Source organism: Leptonychotes weddellii, chromosome 5 (genome assembly GCF_054177405.1).
Source record: "Leptonychotes weddellii isolate Sample4059 chromosome 5, ASM5417740v2, whole genome shotgun sequence".
In the NCBI taxonomy this organism is placed as follows: domain Eukaryota; kingdom Metazoa; phylum Chordata; class Mammalia; order Carnivora; family Phocidae; genus Leptonychotes; species Leptonychotes weddellii.
The window spans coordinates 101,629,881-101,651,133 of NC_138373.1; the positions used below are offsets into that span (position 1 = coordinate 101,629,881).

General features: G+C 41.5%; 1 protein-coding gene across 6 annotated transcripts in view; it reads left to right on the forward strand.

Moving 5' to 3' along the window:
- The first annotated feature begins 8,983 nt into the window (after positions 1-8,983).
- Positions 8,984-21,253, forward strand: part of SPATS2 (spermatogenesis associated serine rich 2) — a 141,614-nt gene continuing 129,344 nt past the window's right edge. For 3 of the 6 annotated variants that reach the window (XM_031023700.2, XM_081821620.1, XM_006729246.3), the window contains exon 1: positions 9,732-9,998. The gene's annotated coding sequence lies outside the window, so the exon portion shown is untranslated. Of the gene's footprint in view, positions 9,084-9,731; positions 10,003-21,253 lie in introns of those variants that run through there. The other 3 variants (XM_081821618.1, XM_081821617.1, XM_031023702.2) reach the window with 3 other exon arrangements.

Consider the following 21,253-nt stretch of genomic DNA (forward strand, 5'->3'; position numbering starts at 1 on the left):
TTGTAAAATGGGGTAGAGCTCATCTGGGCCAGTTGTGATAGCAGAAGTCCTCAGAATGAGACAACTCTGAGGGTAAGATGCATCTCTGGGAAGAAGCTGGGGAACTGCTAGGAAGATGGCCCTTTTCACCTGCAGATTCTCCTTGCAGAAATCTCTTGTCATCCTTTGGCAGATTCATTTCGATTAGGGAGGCTATTCCCCAACATCTGGAGTCTCAGTCCTTCTATGCAGAACAGAGAGGTAGTTACACTCTCTGAGGTGCTACAGCATGGTGGTCTCACACCCAACTCTTAGCCAGGCCACACTGGTCACTTTAGTGTGGATTTGTTTTGCACAGGAGAAATTTTTGTGGGCATGGGCTGGGGCACTAGGTGAGAAGTGAGAAAGAGGTCAAAGAATGTTTACCTCTTAGTAGGAAAGACTGGTTAAACCATATTTAGATTTCATCTTCCTTCTTGTCCTGGCCTGTGAACAGGTACTGAAATTGAGTCCTTACCAGGATTAAACTGCCTGCGCCTCTCCCCTCCCCCGACTCCGGGGACATCTGTTCATATGCCTAATAGCCAATGGTGTAGCCCAGCCATTTTTTGAAAAGAAAGAAATGGTACAAAATCATGTGACTTGAGAACTTCTGGAAGGGAATTCTGCTTTTGCCACCAACGCTGGGACATTATAATCACTAAGAGACCTTTCTGGGGATGTGCTTCCCAAAGCACCTGACATAGCAAAAATCAGCTGAAAGTAGAAATTCATTATAAAACAATTACATATTTATATAAACCTAAGACATTAGCAAGTGTGAGGTCTCCCTTATTCTCTACCTGAGCAGATTTAACGAAATTCAATGATTTCATATTCTCCCATTCCCACAAATAAAAAAATGTATAGACCCTTTAAAGAGTTGGAAAGGAATTGAGAAGGCCTCTATGCCAAGTGCTCGTTCAGTGCAGAATCTTGAGAACAGCTTTCCTCAAAGATTTCCATTTCAGCTTTCGCTTCAGTTGGAAATCTGCTCCCTGTTTCACCTTTTGGGCATCCTTAATTGTTAAGTTCTTTTACTGGACTGAAATTTGCTTCCCTGTAATTTCTTTCTAGATCTGCCATCTCTTGTTACAAAGAACAAAACCCAACAAAAAACCCTTTCCTGATAAGAACCTGCCCTTCATCTCCTATCCCTCTAAATCTTCCCTTTTCCAGCTAAAACATTGCCTTGTTTGCGGAAGCGCTGTAGTTTAGTAGAAAGAGACGGAGAAGTGAGGTGATGGGCTGCTCCCTCCACCTCTTGTGGGAAAAGCCTACTGCTTTACCACTCTGAGCCTCAGTTTTTCCTTCGTAATATGAGGAAGCCAGACTTAGATGACCTTAGATATTGCTTTCCACACTGGATGCTGGGTTCTTAACTTTTCAGCTGAGGCTTGTGCTGAATGATTCTGTTTTGTCATCTTCTGTCTGCCCTCTTGTGGACACTGTCGGGAAGAAAATAAAATATTTAGTTGCTTGAAGAACCATATTAAGGCCACCCACCCACCCCCCCCCCACAAAAAAATTCACCTACATTAAACTGTTTTCATGTATTCAAGTTCTATTCTAGTCCTCATCCATAAATGTACATAATTAATTTTTACATAATTGAATCATATCAAGGACACAATTTGGTATGGCTTTTTCCCCCTCACTGAGTCACACGCATTTTATATATTCTTATGAAGGCATATATATGTGTATATATATATTACTGTGAAGACATACATATATTTAATTGAGATGTAATTCACATACCACAATATTCATCCTTTTAATGTATACAGTTTAGTGGTTTTTAGTATATTCATAAGGTTGTGCAACCATCACCACTATCTAATTCCAGACGTTTTTGCCTTCCCCAAAACAAACCCCGTACCCATTAGTGATCACTCTCTGTTCTCCCCTCCCCTAGCCCCTAGCAACCACTAAGACTTTCTGTCTCTATAGATTTGCCTATACTGGACACGTTATACAAATGGAATCATACAACGTCTCCTTTTGTGTCTGGCTTTTTTTTCCACTTAGCATAGTGTTTTCAAGATTCATCCATATTGTAGCATGCATTATCATTCTATGTTTCTTTTTTTTTTTAAGATTTTATTTATTTATTTGGGAGAGAGAATGAGATAGAGAGATCATGAGGGTCAGAGGGAAAAGCAGACTCCCTGCCGAGCAGGGAGCCCGATGCGGGACTCGATCCCGGGACTCCAGGATCATGACCTGAGCCGAAGGCAGTCGCTTAACCAACTGAGCCACCCAGGCGCCCCTCATTCTATGTTTCTTGTTCTATTTTTTCAAATAGCATATCATTATATTTTAATGCTGTATAATATTCCCTTTTTGGGAGACATTTAGGCTATTAATATATATATTTTTGTTGTTATAAAGAATGCTGTATCGATATCTTCATGTTTCTAATTCATCTATTCTCTTGAATTATTTCAGAATAAATTCCCATGGGTGGGATTACTGGGTCAAAGGGTATGAACATTTTTATAGGTCTTGTCAATATTGCTCTTAAATTGTGCCCAGAACTAAATGCAATTCTCAGATGTGTTCAGACAGAACGGAGTACTGTGGGGCTATTAAGTTCTCATGGTCTGGACAATATATCATCCTTTAAATCAAGCAGTCTAAGAATTTATTAGCTTTTTTTGGTTGCTCATTGAGCTTATAGCCAACTAAGGCCCTTAGATCTTTTTCTAGGCACTGTGTCTTAAAGCTATGCTTGCAACTACTCTAGGACCCAGGAGGCTTTTTAGGACTCCCTGACTTGAATTTAGTATTTCTTTGTTTTCTCTTTTCTTTACCGGTAGGTGTTCTAACAAGCTAGCCGGAACTTTGGGTTTATTGCAGTCTTAGCTAAGAACTGCAGATGGCGCCTTAAGGCTGTCGCAAGGGTCAAATAGGTCCCTTCACTTTTTTTTAAGGATCTGTTCGTGGTACCACTTTAGCAGGTTCATTACCATAATTCAGTCCTCCCCTTTTGTTGGGAAGGAAAGAGCAACTGTGAAGTTGGATTTGGGTGTTGTTCGGGGCAAGCTCCAAATGAAGCATGTTTCCTAAATGTCATTTGATCTCCTGGGGGACTCTGGGGCAGTCTGTCTCATGTGAGAGCTTTGCTTGAATACACATTTCATGCCACTGAGTTTTTGGCTTTTGAAGTTCACACCCTGAGAAGCTGATTTCTTGGTTTCTCTTCATGTTCCTTTCCATCTTTCTCTTGGTCGCTGTAAAAGATTGGAACATGTTCAACTACCTGGTTTCGTTCATTTGTTTTGTTAAGGTGGATTTTGAACAACAAAAGGAAAAAATTTACATAGGGTCCTGCTGAAAGGGACTTCATTTCAATAATTTGTTGCTCTCTTTATTTTCATTTTCCTTTTCTTCCCAATTCTCTTCTTTCTCCTCACCTCTCATCCACCCTTTCCATAGCCCATATTTGCTTATTTGCAAACGATTACAACTTCTATCGTCACCTTTGATTTTTCTGGATTTAAACCTCACTGACAAGTTTCAGCAGTGCCCTGTGTGGGAAAGTTGGAAGGGAATCATTTTAAATCCATTCTGTACCCGACCTTAGTCCCATTTCTGGGCTGGGAAAAGTTGTGGGGAACATTGTCCTCTGGGCAGTGACTGAGTTAGCACAAGAACCTGGCTTGCAAGCACCACCTGAAGGGACATTTTTCCTAGCATCAATAGGTCAGGCACCTTTCAGATGAATTAGTATAAAGAAAGGAACAGGTAGGGTACGGGGGAAATATAAATAAATGTCTTCTATTCATATGTTTCCAAGGCATAGGTCTGAGGGCAGTGAGGCTCATTGTTACTCCTTTACCTCTCCCTCCATACCCATAACCACCAGTTTGGATTTGGCTTCTCTTGATACTTTCTTTTCACTCCTGGGGTCCATGGCAGAGAATGTAAATTTATTGCTTTTCTGTGTAATTTGGATTGGCAAGCAAATAGCTGCTCCATCTGGGCACATGGTGCCATATTATTTATATTCAGTGACTGGGAATTCATTGCCTCTCAGCAGTTGACTTTTCTTGCACAGTCAGGAGACTGATCATTTTAGACCCATCTCCCTTCCAACTCTAATTCTTTTCTTATCAGTGCATTCCTTGTTCTCATGTTCATCCCTTGGCTAATGTCACTCTTCTTTCCTGTAACTATTTTTCCTCCCTGCTAATCCAAATCTTTACACTTCTTTTACATCCAGCTTAAGGTTTATTCCTAAATGATGCCTTCACTGATTAATTCCATCTCCAGTAATCTTTCCCCGTTGAGTTCCTTCAGCATTCTTGTCTAGTTTGGACCATTCTATCAAGCATTTTCTTACATGTTGCCATATAATCATTCTGTCTCCTGTTTGTAAGTCTTGTCTCCTTAACTATAGCAAAGCCCCTTGAGGGCAGGGACTGTCTTCTCTCCATGCAAATAACAGGACATTTAACAATGCAAACAACAGGGCATGTTATTTAACAATTTAAAGCCTCCGCTTTCTCATTTGTTACATGGGGATAATAATGCCTATATCACAGGGATGTTGAGACAATCAAATGAGACAATGTGTTGAGAACACTTTATAAACCATAAAACATTTTACAGAGGGTAGACATTATCAATTTTTTAAAAGATTTTATTTCTTTATTTGAGAGAGAGCATGAGAGAGAGTGCGCCTGAGCACACAAGCAGAGGGAGGGTCAGAAAGAGAGGGAGAAGCAGGCCCCCTGCTGAGCAGGGAGCCTGAAGCAGGCTTGGTCCCAGGACCCTGGGATCATGACCTGAGCTGGAGGCAGATGCTTAAATGAGCCACCCAGCATTATCAATTTTTCAAACAATGGTCACAGACTGTATAAATGAAAGAGCACGCTTAAATTCCATGAATGAAGGTACAGTAAAGCAGTGTTAGTTATAAGTCTCACACATAGAAACAAAGTGACTAAAGATCAAATTCCGGGCCCCTGGCTTAGTTGATAATCCATGTGACGCTTGATCTCAGGGTTGTAAATTCCAGCCCCATGTTGGGTGAAGAGATTACTTAAAAAATAAAATCTTTTGGGGCATCTGGGTGGCTTAGTCAGTTGGGCTTTTGCTTTTGGCTCAGGTCATGATCTCAGGGTTGTGGGGTCGAGCCCCATGTGGGGCTCTGCACTCAGTGTGGAGTCGGCTTGGGGTTCTCTCTCTGCCCCTACCCCTGCTCGCTCACTCTCTCTCTCTTAAAAAGTAACATCTTAAAAAAAAAGAGAGAGAGAATCTCAAGCCGACTCCCCGCTCAGCGAGGCAGGTAACATGGGGCTCCATCTCAAGGCCCTGGGATCATGACCTGACCTGAAATCAGGAGTTGGACGTACAACTGACTGAACCACTCAGGTGCCCATCTTTTCTTTTCTTTAAATAAAATCTTTTTAAAAAATGTCAAATTCAAGTTTTTAGTGAACTTATAAGGCACTTTTGCTGAACTGAGTGTTTCAAATATGAGTTTTTGTTTTGACATTGCCACTAATTTTGTGATGTAACAATTCAACCTTTGATAATTTAAGGTCAGCCCCAGCCATAAACATCTGATACACAACTGAATTTGTCTGTGACTCATGTCTTTGGACCTCAGTTTTGTTATCTGTAAAATGAGAAATGCTAACCTAATAACCTAAACAAACCCCTTTTTTTATTTATTATTTTTTTTTTAAGATTTTATTTATTAATTTGACAGAGAGAGACACAGCGAGAGAGGAAACACAAGCTGGGGGAGTGGGAGAGGGAGAAGCAGGCTTCCTGAGGAGCAGGGAGCCGGATGCGAGGCTCGAGCCCAGGACCCTGAGATCATGACCTGAGGCGAAAGCGGATGCGCAACGACTGAGCCACCCAGACGCCCCTAAACAAACCCCTTTAATAGAACTTTGTTTTTTATTTTTTTAAGGATTTTATTTATTTATTTGACAGAGAGTGAGAGAGCACAAGCTGGGGGAGCAGGAGAGGGAGAGGAAGAAGCAGGCTCCCCATTGAGCAGAGAGTCTGATGTGGGGCTCGATCCCAGGACCCTGAGATCATAACCTGAGCTGAAAACAGCGGCTTAACCGGCTGAGCCACCCAGGTGCCCCTTAATAGAACTTTAGAAAATGAATGCTCAAAGAAACAAGAATCCCATACAGAAGTCTCTTAGGAAGAAAAAGTTTCCTTGGGGGAAAGCTGCATACTATATAGTGCATTCATTTAATTATTAACAAAGCACATTACCATATTAAATACTCTGGGAAGTAAAGAAACCAGTTCAACTTTATTTTACACAGTGTTACCCAAATTTATTTGGAACTGGGATAGTTTTTTCAGAACTATTTGAATTTCCATGAAATGAATTTTCTAAGATACACAGTTTGGACTATTCATGTGAATATTCTTAGGTATTAGAGGTGGGGCAATCAAAGGGAAAAGTACACCCTTATGAGATGTTCTCTGGTGGTCTTCGTGCCTATCATGGTTTGGAGCTTCAAATTCAGACAACAGAGACTTCTAGAAGATCATAGTCCTTAATCACAGTCATTCATTATCGTCTTCAAGATAATGAGTAGAATTTTTGTCTCTCAGACTAAATTCAGACCTTTTTTCCTAATGAAAATATAGAATCTGGCAATCAATCACTTCAGATACAAAAAGTCAACTCAAACAAACATATGAGGAAAAATTCTGACCTCCAGGGTCTATTTCAAACATATCAAATTAGGTCTTACTAGTATTTGCAAAATATATCTGCCAAGGTGAAGATTATGTCATGATTTATCTTTAGTTCTAATTTTGCCACTAAGTCATTAGGTAACCTGGGATAAATTAATTCCCTTAAGGCTGAACTGAGACATATGGGTGTTATTTCAAAATGATCTTCTGTAGTCCTTAGCAGTTACTTTAATCATTTCAGAAATTTGGTTATTTTTTCTTTTTCTTCAAAGTATGTCACAAGTATTATATGTTGACTTTATTACAGCATTTCTTGTCCTCCAGTATAATTAGTAGATAGACTTTAAATAATTTGCAATCATTTCAAAGCAGGTAATTATCACTGTTTTATTGTGAAGTATGGCATATGAAATAGAAAATGTATATGTAAAGAACAATGATAAAATTAATCTTCATAATTTAGGTCCGAAAGATATTTTTGAAGCATTTATTCAGTGTCTTTTTGGAGAGAGGAGAGTACAGCATGGAAAATGGGTGAAGGTGGTCCATGAGCTGCAGGATCCCTCTTGCAAACCTCACTTAGCAAGTCATATATGTGACACACCCTCCTTGAAGGACTATTATTTTTTGAGTAAAATTCTTTTTTGCAGAGGAATTTGTCCCAAATGAAAGAACAGAACAAGGCCATGGCTAGAAAAAACAAACACACACACACAAAATTCTTTTTTGAAGGCACCTGCTGCCTCCCCAGGGACTTAGCAAAATGTTCCTTTTGACCACATTCAGAACTCTCCCTTAGAGACCTGTTAAATATGATATTCTTCATAGCATTAGATTTCCAGTCATGTTTTTACAACTCTCATACATTGTGCCTAGGTATGCTCTTTAATTCACCTCCCTTCCACATATCTACATATGGGATATCCACATATAAAAACTGTCTCCCATTAGACCACTGGCTCTCAGGAAAGGCATCAAATGTCTTTCCCAACACTATAAGATTTCCAAGAATAGACTTTATTTTCCTCCCAAAGAAACTACATTGGTTTTGCAGCAATAACAGGCCCTATAATGAAGGTGTTTCCCAAACAACTTTTGGTAGGTGAAATCTGTCATTACGGAAAAGATCTTAAATCCTATTGGTTCAGGTCCCATTCTTCAGCATGAAGTTTTCCATTAACCAGGGCCGTATCATCCCATCTCTACTCTGTACGGGAAGGAAGAGAAATTGTGGAAGAATTAGTCATTCATCCCTGTGTTCCTACACCACTTTGCACTTTTCTGTTTCAACACTTACTACATGCTATTTTAGTTAATTATTTAATAGCTTCTATCCTCCTTTACAATTGGATACTCTCCTTGGGGATAATCTTGTTTTAGTCTTCTTTGTAAGTGACCCAAAACCTAAAACAATGCCTACCTCTCACTGGGTACTTAGGAATTTAGTAAATGAAAAGAGAGCCGATATTTGGACAGTTTGCTTCTATTTGAATCTTTGAGAAAATATTCAATAGTAAGCATGTATTTGAATCTGAGAAAAGATCCAGTAGTAAGCAACATATGATAGAGTGCCCTAACCAGCTGGATGACCTTGTATTCTGTTTCTTTAGATGTGTAAATGATATGGTTGGATTAGATCAGGCATTATTAACCAGGGGTCAGTGGGCTCCAGGGTGTTTCGACTCTCCAAACTCATGCAAAGTTAAACACAAAGGACCAGATAACTTCAGAGAGATCTTACTCCATTACAGGTACTGGGACTTCAATAGCTAGCAAAAGCGTGGAAAACAAACATGTGCCTGTGGTGTCTAGCTATACACACTCATGTACACTTTCAGGCTTGTCGCTGATGCCAGTCCAGAGCCCCTTATGCTTTGGCCTCAAAAGCTAAGAACATGGGGACAGATTCTGATTAATCTTTTCAGCGTTAACTATCTAAATCCCCAACCTCTGGCCGCTCCTAATCGACCACTAAGCAGTTGACGGTGGGGTGAGTATTTCACACATGCCCGACACTGGCTAGAAAGGTGCGCTGATACTGGAGATGGTTCTGGCCCTGGGGAGGTTGGGAATCTGATCACCAAGCAAGAGGAGTATTTAACATAAAGATTCACCGGCGGCCCGACTGCCCACAGCCGCATGGAGGGATGCAGACAGCTGAGCAGACCAGAAAACCGACTCAGAAACGGGCTTGGGCACTGTGTCTGGCGGACGTGGTAGAGAACCCTCAAGTGGTTCTAGAGGTTATCCTGCCCCCGACCCCGCACCGGCCTCTGCCGACTCCCAGAAAGCTGAGCGGTCGCGAAGTCCGGACGTCCGGGAGTTTCCCGAAGTCGGTGGCTCTGAAATGGCCTTTTGGAGTCTAACTTGGGTCGGGGAAGAGGGTAAGGCGAGGGGCGGGGTCATGAGCCGCGAAAGGGAAGGCCGCTTGGAGACAGCCGGTCCCTCCAGGGACCTAGAGATTAAAGCTCTTCGCGAGGCTCCCCTCGAGGCGTCCGCCTTCGGCAATCTCCGGGGGAGTTTCGGCTCTTTCCGGCAGTTCCAGCTCGGGCCCTCCACTCCCCGAGCGCGCTGTTCCCCCTCCTCACGCCGCCCCGCTCTTTCTGGGCCTGGGCTGTTCTGCACGTGGGCACGAGCTCTTGTCTCACCTGTCCCCACTCCCATCTAGTTTGTTCCCGACCCACTCCTCCAATCCCTACTCTTCCTCGTTATTCCCAATTCCTGGCGACGCCCGAGCTCCCTCAACTCAGGCGCGCAACCCGGCGGGCGGTGAGAGGCGCGAGGGACGGGGTCACGAGAGGAGCTGTAACCCGACGACTGGAGCCCTCCTCCCGCCCCGCGTCTCTCCACTCACAGATCCCCGGTGCGCGGGCCGCCTAGCGCCCCGGCCTTCGCGCGCGGGTTGGCTGCAACGGCCTCGAGCTCGGCGCGCCGGGTTCGCGCCGGCGCGAGCACGCGCCCTGTGCGCTGGCTGGCTGGCGCGCACGCGCCCGAGCGGGCTCCGGGGCGGGGCGAACAGCGCGAGCCCCGGCGAGGTCGGTGTGGTTCCGCTGGCACTCCGGCCCCCAGCCGCCGCTGCGATCCCCAGCCCGCCGCCCGGCCGAAGCGGGGAAAGGGGCGGTGGGGGCGGGGCGGCGTCCGGCTCTGGGAGAGCTGGGGGAGGAGCGCGGCGGCGACGGCGGCCGCTCTAGAAGAGGAGGAGAAGGAGGCGGAGGAGCTCCTTTCCTCTTCTCAGACCCTGGAGCGTCCGGGACGCAGAGCCCGGAACTGGGGGGACGCGGCGACTGCGGGGGCCCTGGGTAGGTGAGGCTGAGGGTACTGGGTGGAGGGGTTGGTGGGGAACAAGGGGGACACAAAGGTGCAAGAGAGCGGGCTGAGGGAGGGCACGGGGGAGGGGGTAGTTGTTGGGGGTTGGGGTGTGGAGAGGAGAGCGACTTGAGCCCTTTGGGATCTGGAGTACCCAGATGGTGAAAGGCTTCGAGGGTCAGTGGGGCGGACCGAAACACACGGATCCGAGTTGGGGGGGGTTTCCAGAGGCACAGGCCGGGGAAACAATGGAGTAAGGGGGGACACTGGTGTGAGCGTGTGTGGGGTATTGGATTTTGAGAAACAACGAGAGATCGAAAGGAATGAAAGAATGGGTCATTTGGGATGAGAAGTACAATGAATTGGGAATGCAGTGGGGATGCGTAAGGTCATCTGCGTGGGTGTCCGAGGTCCTCAGGATTTGGGGGCAAAGTGGGAATTGAAAAATAAAGAGATAGAAAGGCATTTTTGGAATGGGGAGGGGAGGACGGAGAGAAAATAAGGGAAAGGGTAGCAGAGAAATAAAATAGATGTGGTTTGGGCTTGAATTAAAGCGGAAGGGTAGATCTTGTTTGAGAGTATAGGGTAGGTGGACTACAGTGGCATCTTCTTATTCAGGATGATTGGGTTCTTTTGGAAGGTGGATCTTTCTCAGGTTGGTCCCTCTGCTGAGCAGTACAAGCTGTTCTTTTAATAATTCGGTTATCATTTATAGTCCGTTTCATTGATGAAGCATGCCTGTAGTATTTATTTCTCCTATGATCATCAGGTTACTGTATGTAATTTACCTGTGGTTAATGAAGCAGGGGAGAACATATCACCAACAGTAGGCATCTTGCTTTGAGTTAGGTCAGTGATAATGCAGAGTTTAGGGTGTTTGGGGGGAGAACCAAGAGTTTGTTTTCATTTAGACTAAAAGGTGATGAATAGCCTTGATAAAATCGAAGTTATCTATACTTTGTTAGAATTGTAGTTTCTCACTGAGAAATGTTCATGTACCATCTGCTACTGGTTTTATGCTCCTGGGAGAGTTTGGGTTCTGCCTCAAGAAATTCTTGATGCTGATATCAAATTATCAGGTTGCTTTATACCTTCCAGTTTGAATAAAGGTGATTTGAAAATACTGTGGGAAAGTATTTCTGGGGTTATGATCTTTGCATTGATCTCCTTGATACTTGGATTTCCAGACCAAATATTGAGTGGTACTAGACACAAGATTGCCGGCTTTGAAATTGTAGTTACCATTAAGTGTTCATAAATAGTGTTATAATCTTTTTATTTATTGGGTATTAAGTTTTGCTGACTCACCTAAGATTTCTGGGAATTTATCCATTTATATTTCCGGCTAGGTCTTGGATGGTAGCATTAGACTACTTTATAAAGATCCAAATGTAATGATCTAAAGTGTCACTTTTCGTATATCTTACAAAAACTGAACAAAGCAAGGAGTGTCTTCACTAGTGATGATGTGGCTCTTTATTGACCTCCTACAGTGGACTAGGCAAGGTGCTAAGTTTGTTTTGCATGCATTATCTCATTTAACTTAATCCTCACAGTTCTCTCCTATTTTATAATTAAGAGTTTAAATAATTTACTAGGGTCACAGAGGTAGTAACTAAAGCCACATTCGGACCCAGCTCTGTTGGATGCCTTCTTTAAATCTTCACTGCCTGGTTGTTGTACCTGCTGTATCCCTCCTCCTAATCTTGGTTGTAGTACAGGCATCATGAATTGGTTGAAACTTGGGTCTGATATGATAATGGTGATTTATTTATTTATTTAGTAAAGATTTTATTTATTTGAGAGAGAGGAGGGGGAGAGGGAGCATGAGCAGGTGGAGGGGCAGAGGGAGAAGTAGGCTCCCCGCTCAGTGGGGATCCCAACTCCTGGCTGGATCCCAGGACCCTGGGATCATGACCTGAGCTGAAGGCAGATGCTTAACCCACTGAGCCACCCAGGCGCCCTGATAATGGTGATTTAGATGAATATTGGGTTAGTGGGCTACATCTGTAGAGTTTATAAATGTTTATTGCTCCTGTGATTTAACACATCTTCTGGGGTCGGGATAGTAGAGCTAATCTTGCTAAAGGTTTGATCTGTGAACACTTAATTTTCCGTTTAGTCTAGTGTACTGCTGAGTACTGTGCCTAGGTGGCGCTCTTCCTTGTAGAAGTCAAGGCAGCCAGTTGTGGAGTCAGAACCAATTAACTCTGAAAACAATCGAAAACTGCTGAGAGCTCAAGTGCCCTCCCAAGCACCTGTTGAGTCCACAGTTGGTACGGGCATTATCTCTAAATATAGACAGGATCCTCTTAGAAACCAGGAGTGAAACAAATAGAACTGAGAGAAACAGCTGGGGCCTGAGGGAGGAGCCATAGGTTGCTGGCCAAAACATCAGCATAGCGCTGGGGGGTTTGATCCAGGAGTGGCAAAGGGCCTCAGATACTAGTGCATGGCAGGAGGGGAGGGAATTTTTATTTGTTGAGCATTTATGTATTCTAGGCACTGAACTCAGTGTTTTATATATATCACTTCATAAGATCTTCAAACAACCCTTACAAGGTAGATGTAAGCATTATCCCTATTTTTCAGATGAAGCTCAGAAAGGTTAGGTAACTTGTACAAATCACTTAATAAAAGCAGTGAAGGAAGTTTGTATATATTATTATTATTGCTGCTTGCTGTTTCCCATTATAGAGCTACAATATTAAACACGGGAACTTTAAGTCAGTCTTTAGGATCCACTCTGCTGCTTTTTAGTACAACTGATTATTTCAATATTGTTATTTCCATTGGAGACTGGAAGGAAGACCTTTGTTTTTTCTGATTTAATTGTTGGGAAGGGGAGCCCATTCATTATTTAGTAAATGACCTCCTGTAGAATAGAATTCATCTTCCTCAGTTGCTTGGTGTAAATCTGTAGCAACATGAAAATGGCATGTCCATCCCTCCTATTCTGAGGTCTTTACTTTCAGGTAAGTCATCTAGGCTCTGGAGGATGACGTGAAGCATGCCTGTTACAGACTCTTTTTTTTTTTTTTTTAAAGATTTTATTTATTAATTTGAGAGAGAGAATGAGATAGAGAGAGCATGAGAGAGGGGAGGGTCAGAGGGAGAAGCAGACTCCCTGCTGAGCAGGGAGCCCGATGCGGGACTCGATCCCGGGACTCCAGGATCATGACCTGAGCCGAAGGCAGTCGCTTAACCGACTGAGCCACCCAGGCGCCCTGCCTGTTACAGACTCTTACCACTTTTCTTGATATATTTTTGCCACAAAGGTTTGACCATCATTCTTGCTTGGTTACTTTTAAAAAGTTGTGGTAAAATATAGATAACGTAAGTTTACCATTTAAACATTAAGTACAGTGGTATTAAGTACCTTCACATTGTTATACAGCCATCACCACCATCCATCTCCAGAACATTTTAATCTTCCCAAACTGAAACTGTCAATAACTCCCCATTCCTCTCTTCCCTCAGCCGTTCCGCTGTCTCTATGAAATGACTACTCTAGGAATCTCATATAAGCAGAATAATAGTATTTGACCATTTGTATCGGGCTTATTTCACTTAGCATGATGTCTTTAAGGTTCATCAATATTTTAGCTTGTGTCAGAATTTCATGCCTTTTTTAGGACTGCATAATATTCCATTGTAAGGGTATACCACATTTTGTTTATCTATTTAGACACTTGGGTCGTTTCTACCTTTTGGCTGTTGTGAATAATGCTGCTGGGAACATTGATGTACAAGTATCTGTTTGAGTCCTTGCTTTCAGTTTTTTTGAATATATACTAAGAAGTGGGATTTCTGGGTCATATGGTAATTCTGTTTAATTTTTGAGGAAGTGTTGTTACATTTATTTATTTATTTAAAAGATTTTATTTATTTATTTGACAGAGAGAGACACAGTGAGAGAGGGAACACAAGCAGGGGGAGTGGGAGAGGGAGAAGCAGGCTTCCCGCTGAGCAGGGAGCCCGATATGGGGCTGGATCCCAGGACCCTGAGATCATGACCTGAGCTGAAAGCAGACGCTTAATGACTGAGGCACCTAGGCACCCTGAAGTGTTGTTACTTTTAAAGATTTATTTATTTATTTTAGAGAGAGAGAGAGCACAAGTGGAGGGGAGGGATAGAGGGAGAGAATTTTCAAGCAGACATCTGCTGAGTGGGGAGCCTGACTCAGGGCTCCAACTCACAACCCTGAGATCATTCATTACCTGAGCCGAAACCAAGAGTTGCACGCTTAACCGACTGAGTCACCCAGGTGTGCCCTGTGAGGAATTGTTACTTTTAAGTGGTGGTTTATTTGTGTTCACCTGAAAGTAGCACTTGGCCTTATGTTTGAGGGGTGATGTTTCCTGTACTGACTTTTTCTGTACTGTTCGTAGGACACTTGTACTGGAAGTGATTCAAAAGGAAATGATTTACCTAGTTTTCATGGCTCTCTCTTAGCTTCTGCCTATTTATATTTATGTATCATGACATCTGGCAAGCATATTAAAATACATTTCAACTTAGCAGTAAAGTACTTTTGAAAATCTTTCAGACAATTCAGCTGATGAAGAAAATGGGAGTATCTGTTCTAAAGTGTGAAATATATCCAATGTGGAAGGAACCATTTGTTAAATATAGATCTTTCTAGTCATACCTGTAAATGTGGGTAATCATCTTAAAAACATTATCTGTATGTGTATTTGAAAAATGTTGTCAGTAGTATAGAGCATTTTCAGTTCACTTTGCTGCCTTTGAAATCCAGGGTGCTTTTTTCATTTAAAAGTGTTTTACATGTATGAGCTGCTGGTTACTGCTTATCTTGTGCATCCCTTCATTCACTGAAAAAAGTTTGAGTGCCTGCTATGTGCTTTAAATATTTCAAGAAGGTAGCTGTAATGCAGGAAGTAAAATTGGCTCAAGTCGTTTGACTCTATTTTTCCTCTATTTATGTGTGTATATATATGTTTATTTATATACACACACATATAAATATATATATATATGAGTTCTAATGTACCAAGTATAGTAGATTGAAATAGCTGCAGACTGACAGTGGACTGCCTCTTAGGATAGGTCTAACCTCCCAATTCATTTTTTCTAAATGTCACAAAGATATTAATTATCCCTGCATCTTGCTTCTTGAGATTATTGTGTTACAAAGGGACTTCAGGCTCACATGCCATTTTCTGGAAGCTTCGTAAAAGAGTTAGCCCACACTTACCTTGGAGGTGGTCTGTTGGTTCTGAAATAGGGTTGACCCTTGAACAATGTGGGAGTTAGGGGCACTGGCCCCTGTGCAGTGGAAAATTTGTGTATAACTTTGGACTTTCCAAACACTTAACTGTGTATTATATATTGTATTCTTACGATAAAGTAGCTAGAGAAAAGAAAATATTAAGAAGGCCGTAAGAAAAAAAAAAGAAGGCCGTAAGGAAGAACAGATACATTTACGGTACTGTATTTATTGAAAAAAATCCATGTATAAGTGGACAGATGCAGTTCAAACCCGTGTTGTTCAAGGGTTACTGTATTTCTAAAGATTTAAAGTTTGTAAACAACTTATGTTTAAGTTACTGGATATTAAGGATTGGTCAGAGGCCGGCATTTTGCTCTCCATGTTCAAATCTACCATAGTGGTCTGTAGGGGGGTGCGTGAAATATATGTCATCTTCTACATAGATTCTGCAGGGTTTGAGGATATAGCTATTAGCTTAAAGGCAACTTCTGTAGTCATTATCCTATGACTAATTTGTGGTTAGGGGTTATGTAGCTATTCGTACTAGTTCAAACCCTAAATAACAACATTGGATTACTGGTAAGAAGGAGGGATTTTTTATATTACTTAATTAGCAAAATAACATGATTACTAGTTGTGGAGTGTGTGTGTTTGTGTGTGTGTGTTTGTGTGTGTGTGTGTGTGTATGTGTTTACAATTGGCTAAAGGATATTTGGCCTGAGGAAAAGATTTGTGATGAGGCCATTATATGATTTAGATGAGTCATGATAGGTAAGTGAAGACACTGCCAGTGATGTTACTTCCCATTGACCTGTATAAAGGACTGGAAAGACCAAAGTGTACAACTTGCAGTCTTTCCTCTCTTGAGTACATGTGATATGTCCAGCAGTAAATTATTTGTTGCTGTTTTAAGGCTATCATCAGTAGTAGAGCAATACTTGTCTTTCAGTTATCCTCTTGGGGGGTGCCTGGGTGGCTCATTTGGTTAAGTGTCTGCCATCAGTTCAGATCATGATCTCAGGGTCCTGGGATCGGACCCCACATCTGGCTCCCTGCTCGGCAGGGAGTCTACTTCTCCCTCTCCCTCTACCCCTCCTCTCCCCCGACTTGTGCTCACTTGCTCTCTCTCTCTCAAATAAATAAATCTTAAAAAAAATAAATTGTCCTCTTGGTCTCTGATATGTGTCAACGTGGTCAGTTCACTGTTGGCTCTTCCTGGTTGTCTCCTGTTAGCATTGATTTGGAATGTGCATCCGCATGTAGTGGCAGTGACTCCTCTGCTTACTTTGTTTGGTCATCCTCTTAATCTTTATAGTAAATTGCCTTCATTGCCTACCTGTATATCCTGCACAAGTCCTCAGCATAAGGATCTCATCATGAGAAGCTCTCTCATATTTGATGAAAGCAGTGAAATGCATCTATAACTAAGATGGAATTACAGGAAGCTAAAGTATTGTACCTGAATGGCAAGTGATACAGAACCACTGCAGACTAAATCAGCTAAAGCTTAGATGCAAGCTTGATGTTTTGTTATATCTTACTGGTCAGTACACACTAGGTTTCTTGAGATGGTTATCTAATTCCTTGTTGACAATGCTTTAAACAAGGCTTAGTTGGGTAATTTTTTTCATCTCTGTCACTATGCAAATGTTGTATTTTATGTTGGTTTTTTGAAAGTTAATATATTTGGGGCACCTGGATGGCTCAGTTGGTTAAGTGTCCGTCTCTTGATTTTGGCTTGGGTCATGATCTCAGGGTTGTAAGATCGAGCCCCGTGTTGGGGCTCCGCACTGAGCATGGAGCCTGCTTGGGATTCTCTTTCTCCTTTTACCTCTGCCTGTCCTCCCTGCCCTTTTCCTCCCTCCCCCACTCTCATGCATGTGCGCTCTCTCTAAAAAATATATATACTAAAATAAATAAATTAAAAGTTTATATTTGGGGGCGCCTGGGTGGCTCAGTCATTAAGTGTCTGCCTTCAGCTCAGGTCATGATCCCAGGGTCCTGGGATCGAGCCCTGCATCAGGCTCCCTGCTCGGTGGGAAGCCTGCTTCTCCCTCTCCCATTCCCCCTGCTTGTGTTCCTGCTCTCGCTATCTCTCACTCTGTCAAATAAATAAACTCTTTAAAAAAAATTTTAAAAAAAAGTTGATATTTGTCATTTGTCTGCCTGCTGATACATAAATGTTATGATGATCCTATAAGTTAGACTACAAGGCATTTTTATTTGATGCTGTTGTGATTTGGGAGCACAGGAAACAGTTCAACAACAGTGATTACCAAATTTGTTTAGGCATCTAACCTGAAGAAGTAGGAAAAAACTCCTGAAAATAAGGGATATTTGGTACCTTCATCCTGATTACTTGTTACCTGAAATCTTAATATTTAAATAAGATTAGAATTATATTCAATTTTTACATGATTACATTTTTGATTGGGCAGTAAAGCTGAGAACACATGATCCTTTCACACTCTACTGGCTAATTATTTCCATTGTGAAATAGCCCTAAGCATATTATTAAACTTCTTGGCAGCTGAACTTTTTGATGCCTGAAATGTGGATCTACTGAATGGTGTCTGTTATGATCAGGCTAATACTGATAATTATAATATTTCCATGTTGTATTATTTTTCTTCTAATTTCTTATTAAAACAGGGAAGCTGTATAACATGTTTGTTAAGAGTGCAAACCTGTTAATTTTATCACATAGGAGTTGCTAATATGTTGGATTATAGATAACTGGGCATAAAATTAATTGTTGGTGAGAGGGACTATATTCTGTCAACACAACACCAAAAAAAGGATCACAAATCTGGCACATAGATCCAGCTTTGAATCTCTGTTCCTCTACCGTCTGTGGACTTGGTCATCTTTTAATTTCTCTGAGCCTGTGTTTCTGAATTTGTAAAATTGGTGCAGTAGTAATCCCATGGCAACAGAGTTGTCATGACTGTTGGATATTTTTAGGTGAAATTCACATAACATAAAATTAACCCTTTAAAGTATACAGTTCAGTGGTATTTAGCGCATTCACAGTGTTGTACAGCCATCACTCTATCTAGTTCCAGAACTTTTGCCTCACCCCCAAAGGAGACCTCATGCTCATTAAGCAGTCACTCTTCATTCTCCTCTTGCCGTGTTTCTTGGTAACCACCAATGTGCTTTTTGTCTCTATGAATTTACCTATTCTGGATGTTTCAAATAAATGGAATCCTATAATATATGATCTTTTGTGTTTGGCATCTTTCACTTAGCGTAATGTTTTTGAGGTTCATCCATGTTGTAGCATGTACCAGTATTTCATTCATTTTTATAGCTGAATACAGTTCTCTTGTATGGATATATCACATTTTGTTTATGCTTTTATCTGTTGATGGACAGTTGTGTCATTCTCACTTTTTGGCTATTGTGAATAATGTTGCCATGAACATTCATATACCAGGGTTTGATTATCTGTTTTCAATTCTTTTGGGTCTATAGCTGAGAATGGAATTGCTGGGTCATACAGAATTTTTTTTTTTTTTTTAAGAGGGAGAGAGATGGGGGGAGGGGCAGAGGGAGAGGGTCTCCGGGGTCGATCTTACAACCTGAGCTGAAATCAAGAGTTGGCTGCTTAACTGACACCCCCATATAGAATTTTCATATTTAACTTTTTGAGGAACTACCATACTGTTTTTCACAGAGGCTGCACCATTTTACATGCCTAGCAGCAATGTTTGAGGGATCCAGTTCTCCACATCCTTGGCAATACTTGGAATTTTCCTTTTATTTTTCCTTTTGATTGTAGTGGTCTTAGTAGGTGTAAAGTGATATCTTATTGTGAATTTGATTTGCATTTCCTTAGTGACTACTGATGTTGAGTATCTTTTTATTCACTTGTTGATTATTTGTGTATCTTCTCTGGAGAAATGTCTATTAAGTCTTTTGCCCAATTTTTAATTGGATTTTTTTTTTGTTGAATTATGACCATTGAATTTTAATGGGCATAAAATAGTTCAGTAAGTGCACATAGTATGCACTCAATAAATATTAGCTAATAATATAGTTAAAAGTATTTTTGCTACTTGTGGCCTGAAGAGGACTTTGCTTAGCTTTTGCAAATAAGGGTGCAAAGGCAACAAAATCTTTGTTATCAATAAAGTTTTGACTGTGTCAGTGTTCGTGCTTTGCTTTTTTTTTTTTTTTAAAGATTTTATTTATTTATTTGAGAGAGAGAATGAGAGACAGAGAGCACGAGAGGGAAGAGGGTCAGAGGGAGAAGCAGACCCCCCCGCTGAGCAGGGAGCCCGATGCGGGACTCGATCCCGGGACTCCAGGATCATGACCTGAGCCGAAGGCAGTCGCTTAACCAGCTGAGCCACCCAGGTGCCCTTCGTGCTTTGCTTTTAATTGATGCCCCCAAATCAAGAAATTAGAAACACTTATGCAAAAATCAGTTTATCTTTGTCAGAAATCAGTATATCATCAATGTTTAATTTATTCCTAAGAATTATAAAGCAGTAGTGCCATCTAGTTATATCTGAGATTTAGATCATCTTTCTTCATTCTACCATGTATGAGACATTTGTTATGAATGCCACAATCAAAATTTTTTGAAAACTGGGTCAGGGAAACCTTCTTTTTGTATTTACTGCTATGGGTTTCCCCTTCTATCTGAAAGTAGACATTCTTATGAAACTTCTTTTTAAGTTTACATGGCATAAAGTGAAGAAGCATTTACCATTAATTTATATGGAAAATTTTTCTGCATTTCCGGACCCAAAAATAACCTCTCTGAGGCTTTTCTGCTACCTCAGGACACATCTTGCTAATGGATGCACAAAATAAATCAAGATAAAGCACAGATGCTCACGTACACAGTTCAAAGATGTGGCAGCTTGATGTTGAGATGCTGAGTGTAGTTCCCAGGGAAGGAGCTTAAGGGCGCCACTCTCACTGCTGGGCTGTGCGCTGCTTTTCTAAGAGCTTGCTGCAAAACAGATGCTGAATGCTATGTTCGCTTTTCACCTTTTTTTGTAAAAGCGAAAATCTTCTGGATTTCCTTCGGTTAGTGGAAAGAGGTACTAACATAGATCTTTTGTAAAAGAGAAGTGGTGTAAGGCGAACTTTCGAAAAGCAAGGGATTACCTGTGTGTAGCTGATGCATTATCATTGTTTTTATGTTTATTGCAACTTGGCTTTATGGGCTGATCAAAAGAAGATAGATGAGAATAGGAGATCAAAGTAATTAATTTAGGATTACTCTCCTGTCAGGATTGTACCATCTTGAACTGATGAATATATTCTGGCAGGTTTATAGTATTTTATTTCAGTATGTCATGATTTGGAGTGGGGCAGTAGCTTTAGGCAGAACATACCGAAAACTGTATGCAAGTCTAAATTTGGTTATTTTCTTGGGAAAGGTAACAAAGGGAAGTGTATGCTTTCAGGGACTGGTGATTATTCAAATCCCCCCTAAGGCACTCTCCCCCTGTACTCTCAAGCTTTATGTTCTATTTGCTGCAGCTCTGAACCTTCCTATCTTTTTGATTGACTCTGTGCCTTTGCCCATTCCATAAACGCTGCCTGGAATGCTTTCTAAATAAATCCATTGGTGACTGTCCTAAGTCTCTCAGGCAGACTAAACACCCCTTCTTTTGAGCTTTGAAATCTGTTACATACTTTCATAGTAACACTTGTCATAGTGTACTTTAAAAAATGCACACTATCTATTTTATTATTATTATTATTATTTTTTGTTAGAGAGTGGGAGTGGGGGACAGGGGCAGAGGGAGAGAGAGAATCCCAAGCAGGCTCCATGCCCAGTGCAGAGCCCGTTGCGGGGCTCGATTTCACAACGCTGAGATCATGACTTGAGCTGAAATCAAGAGTTGGATGCTTAACTAACTGACTGAGCCACCCAGGCATCCCTAAAAAAATGCACATTAAATTTTAAAAAATTTGTTAAATTTTAAACAAAATTAAATAGTACAGAGGTAAATGGTGAAAACAGTTTCTCCAGTTCTCTTCCCCAAAGG